Raw genomic sequence first — 4,917 nt, 5'->3', positions numbered from 1 at the left:
ACTGGACTTTGGGACAATTAAAACCAATTATTAACCTTTTCCTGTCTCCTGAGTGTTTCATTTGAGTTCAGAACACAACACAGCCCTAACAGGGACAGCCAGGGTTCCTCCTGGAGAGACCAGTTGACCTCCGCACAACTAAGACAAGACTCACTAGAACACATCTACAGGTTTCGAGGGTTCCCGCATCTCAGGTTACTCTACCTAACATTTTATGTGTCAGGCTTAGTCAGTTGTATTGTTTTGGCAAATAAGGTAAACCCTGATCTTACATCGCCATTAAACATTCCCCGTTTTCTGGCGTTACTTACAATAGGGACAATTATTTTTGTAATTTTTGTTCAATGTGCTTTTGTAAATCCACAGATAAATCATGAGCTCATCAGCGTAAAGTTTAATAGCAGCCTTGCTGGTAAACATTAACGATCTAATGATTGATTGCTCAGTAGACCCCATGTGGCCGTGGGACGCTGTCAATCAGAAGAAGGTGAGGATGAAGATAAATCCTCAGCGGCTTGTCGAGGGGCACTGAGATGGATTCAACAACACAACCATCCGGACAAGATGGCCACGCTCCAACCTTTTATTTTGGTTTACGAACACGTTAACTATTTAGAAACTTCCCCACCTTGTCAGTTCACTAAATGGTTTTCACAGAAACATTTAAATGCATCTCTATAATTTCCCCACATCTTGGGCTAATGAAACCCTTTCAAAATGTCACTGATGATAATTATCATTAACAGTCATTAAACGGTGTTCATCTCAGCTACTGAAAGTCACGTTTTTTTCCCTATTAAGCTTTTATGTGATTTTACGGCAACTTCCTTACATTCCTCGGCTGGAAGTAGGTGTTCATCACAAAGAGCTTCCACCTAAATGTTTGCACCTAAATCGAAGGTATTGACATGGAAAAAATCTGACTATAAACAGGCAAATCAGCCACGAGCATGTTGGTATTTTCTCCCCCGTTCTTTGTGCTTTCCCGAAGCAATGGATGGAATCATAATAGCTTTTTCTTGACATTTCCAGGCAATCAATAATTACATGTGCCTGGAATTTTGTGAATTGCCTAAAGTGCAACACTTTTTCACAAAGGACGGAAGCGGCGACTGATTAGCTACATAAAGCATTGAGGCGGTTTTAGCTGCGCGAAAAAATGCAACCAATAGTATTCCAGGTATGTGTTGACATTTGAGAATGCCGCAAAAGGTATTTTCGCCCAAAGACATTTCATCTAAGCAGAGAGTTTGTTATTGACGTATTGATTGTTATTTGGAACAAATAAATGGGGATATTTTGAATCTGTGTGTACGCGTGTTAAAGAATTCTGCCGAGCTGGATAGGGAACAACTAATTTGAACGTGCACGCTAGAACGCTAAAGACGCACAAACTACAATTAGAGCTCGACGCACATCAGAAAGACGAAAAGGACTACTAGCAGCTTTTTTTCCAATTTAAATAAAAATCGAAATTGTGTTTTCTAATTTGCAAATTAACAGCTGCATCCTTATTGCTCACAATTCCCTGATTTAAAAACTACCTGTGTTTCACCGGTGTCGAGCTCTGACTGTGAACCAGCTGTGAAACGGTGTCGAGGTTGATTTAACCGTGTAATAACACTTTACTTGAGCGCTAGAATCACAAGTAAACAAAACGGGTACCGCCTTGTCGGGGAGAATTGAGGCAAATGGCAGGGAGAGCTCCGGTGTGTTTGTCAGGAGATTTGATGACAAATCTGAAGGTCAAGTCAGCTCTGTTGAGGGCAGAAATTTGTCGACCAAGAGCAAGAAGTCATCGTAATGAAAATAAACTGTACCTTGTTTTCACCAATTCTGCCTCTGAGCTACCTGCGTAAAAGAATGCAGGATGATTATGATGATCAAACCAATTCACGTATTTCCACAATTACTAAATTATGCGAAGCACAGTCTTTTATGTAAATATTCAGTGGAACAAAGACAGACAACATTTATAATTAATAGTTCTTTCATTGTTGATTGATGTTCATAGCATTCATCTCCAACTTCATCTTGATCATGAGTGGCTTGTGGAGACAAAAATAATTGCTAAATGTACTATTGATTTTTTTCATCACTTGTTGTTGAAGCTTTATTCCCGTACCGGGAGTAAAAACTGGTCATCTTTAAAGCCCCTTATGCTTCATACAGGGTTTATAACTTATTTTAGAATGTATGTTTACACAGCACAGTACCCCCGAAAGGCTGAAGCGTGAATTTGTATAGACTTATTTTGTTCTGTGACTTTTTTCAAATGTATGTTTTCACGCCCTGAACCTTTTAAAATATTCTTTGTCATGCCAGATACGTTCTTTTTTTTCCCTCACAACTAATTTTTCATCACTTTTAAACCTCATTCCCATACTGGGAGTGAAACCCAGGAGACCATACCGGACACGTTTTGATCTGATTGGTGTAAAATCCCTTATAGACCCTTATACCTATTTTTAAAATGCCATTTTGATGTTTCCCCTGATTAATTGCATGGAGACAATATCAAACCCTGTTTGGAGACGATCTGGAGTCCTTCCTGCACTTTTGTGTGATTGGTAATTTGGTTTATGAACCTGCAGAGGCTTTAATGGAAGAGACACACACTCTCTGATCCCCATTATCTACCTTCTGCTGCGCAGAGAGGCAGATAAGAGGAGGGGGAGGAAGAGAGGAAAAAGAGGCTAAAAACAAGAACCAAGTCACGGCCCTCATTATCAGATATCATCGTTGCGGGAAAGAGGCAGAAGAGGGAGAGAAGGGGGAGATTTACCAAGAAAAAGAAAGTGAGGGTCACCCATGGAGTGAGAGATAATAGGAATAACAGGCCAAGCCTCTGATGTGCACGTGTGAGGGGATGAAGGAGCCCAGTCAGCCTTCATAAGCCATTGATTTACACAATCCAAGTCACCACCTAATATTTCATCTGTGCCACATTCGCAATCTCCCATCCGCCGAGGCCATGAGCCATTACCGACCGGCCAAGATCACAGCATGGCGGCCCCGTCGGAGTAATGAGATAGAGAGAGGTGGTAAGTGAGAGATGGGACGGGCATGCAGCCCGGGAAGAGGAGGAGGATAAAAGGGTGGAGGACAAAAAGGGGGATAATGGAAGAGAAGGGGAGGACGAGGATGAGGGTGGTTGAAGGTTTCTCGATGTGCCATTATGGAGCATGAAAATCAGAGATGGGGAGAGGGGCCCGAGATGGGGGTTGAGTGAGACGCCAGGTAGAGAAAGACATGCGAGATGTGGACGGGAGATTGCTTTTTCTCTAATTATGTCGCTTTTCACTGTCAGAGAGACGGAGATGAAGCTAATTCCACCTGACCTCGTTCTCGTCCCCGTTCTTCTCTAAAAGCCTGTGTTCGTTTTTTCCTTACCCCTTTCACACGAAATGTGTCAGAGGCTGTTTTCATGACACCGAAATGGCCAGATGGCGATATCAGCCCTCACAAAAGAGACATTTTGCGGTTGCTGTCACCTTGACAACAACCCCTTCACCACCCGCACAATGAACCCCGTCTTCCTCTGTCGACGCCTGTCTGTCCATTCATCTGACTCACATCGGCCTCAGTCTCCCCATGATATCTGTGGTTTTCACACACGTACAATCAATGGTTTGCCATTGAAGCGCTGCATCCACGCGGTAGGTCGAACCGATCTCAAGACTGAATTTGCTGCACAATGCCGCTTCGGTAGTAGGGCGATACCTCTTTGATGTGTAGCATGAAGGCAGGTAGAAACACAACATACGGGTGTAAGATATCACTAACGCAAACTAAAGCCATTTTTTTTAAACCAAAGTATGAAGCAGTGCTACCACCATACATCAGAAGTCCCGTTTTGTGCCATTTTTCATTAAAAAGCATATTATATCATAACGTCATGCAACAGATAACAGTGTGAATTATTCCATTCTGATTGTATTTGATTGAGTCTTTCTCTCCACACAGAAATCACACAATCTCATTGAAGGGCCAATTCAAAAGATAATTAAGCCAATCAGAGCACAAAGGACCGGCTTGTGCAATGACCCAGCATGTATTACATTCAACGGCCCAAAATCTTGGTTTTAATTTAGATTTGTGTTTTTTGCAAGGTTACTTGTACTCACTTGTAGCTAACCTTTTCACAATAAAGGATGCTATACAGAATAAATTCTATATTTGTGTGTTGTATAGATAGATGGATAGATATAACCTAGTTTCCTCTATCTATCTATCTATCTATCTATCTATCTATCTATCTATCTATCTGTTAAAGGGACTAATCAAAACCCCTCAGTGAACAATCAGACTGACAAATCAACTGGTGTAATCAAGACTAACACAGGTAATCAAGTCCATGTATCCTGGAAGTCATGGTCAAAAAGAAAATGCAACAAAATCCTGATATCTTTCCTGGACGCCCAAAGCGGGTCCTTTTCTCGGGGCGCTGATCCACCACGGAGAACTATGAAAACCGAACGGTAGCGTCCGAGCCAGGGGAAGCCCACTCTCGGCTGCCCAGATCGACTGGCAGGACGCTCGGAACACGACTCGGTCTTGCCATCGCCGCGGGAACGGTGCAACCTGAACGAAAGGCTCTGATAGGCCCAGTGGGGAGGAGATTGCTCTGTCCCTGATTGGATGATTACGGGCTGCGGGGGCTCAAATCAGCCGCTTTCAGGAGGAGAGTGGTTTGGTTAAGTGGATTGGCACTGTGTGCGCTCTGTGTGTGCTCTTTGTGTGTGCCCTGCCTTTGTCTTGTGTCTATTTCTGTGTTTAAAGGTGTGTTTGTGCAAGCGTGTGTGTCTCCATGTATGCCTGTGTGTGTGTGAGAAACAGGTGAGTCTTGTTCTATAAGCAAAGTACATTAGCAAAGGAACAGACAACCGACGGAGGGAACAAAAAAGGTACAAAACA

At 42.8% G+C, this 4,917-nt stretch overlaps 1 long non-coding RNA gene across 1 annotated transcript; it reads left to right on the top strand.

Moving 5' to 3' along the window:
* The first annotated feature begins 209 nt into the window (after positions 1-209).
* LOC144388834 (uncharacterized) lies at positions 210-1,304 on the top strand. Its single transcript, XR_013453103.1, has 2 exons — positions 210-255; positions 367-1,304. It is a non-coding gene; the product is annotated as an uncharacterized LOC144388834 (long non-coding RNA).
* The last annotated feature ends 3,613 nt before the right edge of the window (positions 1,305-4,917 follow it).

The sequence above is a fragment of the Gasterosteus aculeatus genome, chromosome 16 (assembly GCF_964276395.1).
Source record: "Gasterosteus aculeatus chromosome 16, fGasAcu3.hap1.1, whole genome shotgun sequence".
Taxonomy (NCBI): Eukaryota; Metazoa; Chordata; class Actinopteri; order Perciformes; family Gasterosteidae; genus Gasterosteus; species Gasterosteus aculeatus.
The sequence above is the reverse complement of the archived record's forward strand: the minus strand, read 5'-3'. Positions and strand labels throughout refer to the sequence as shown.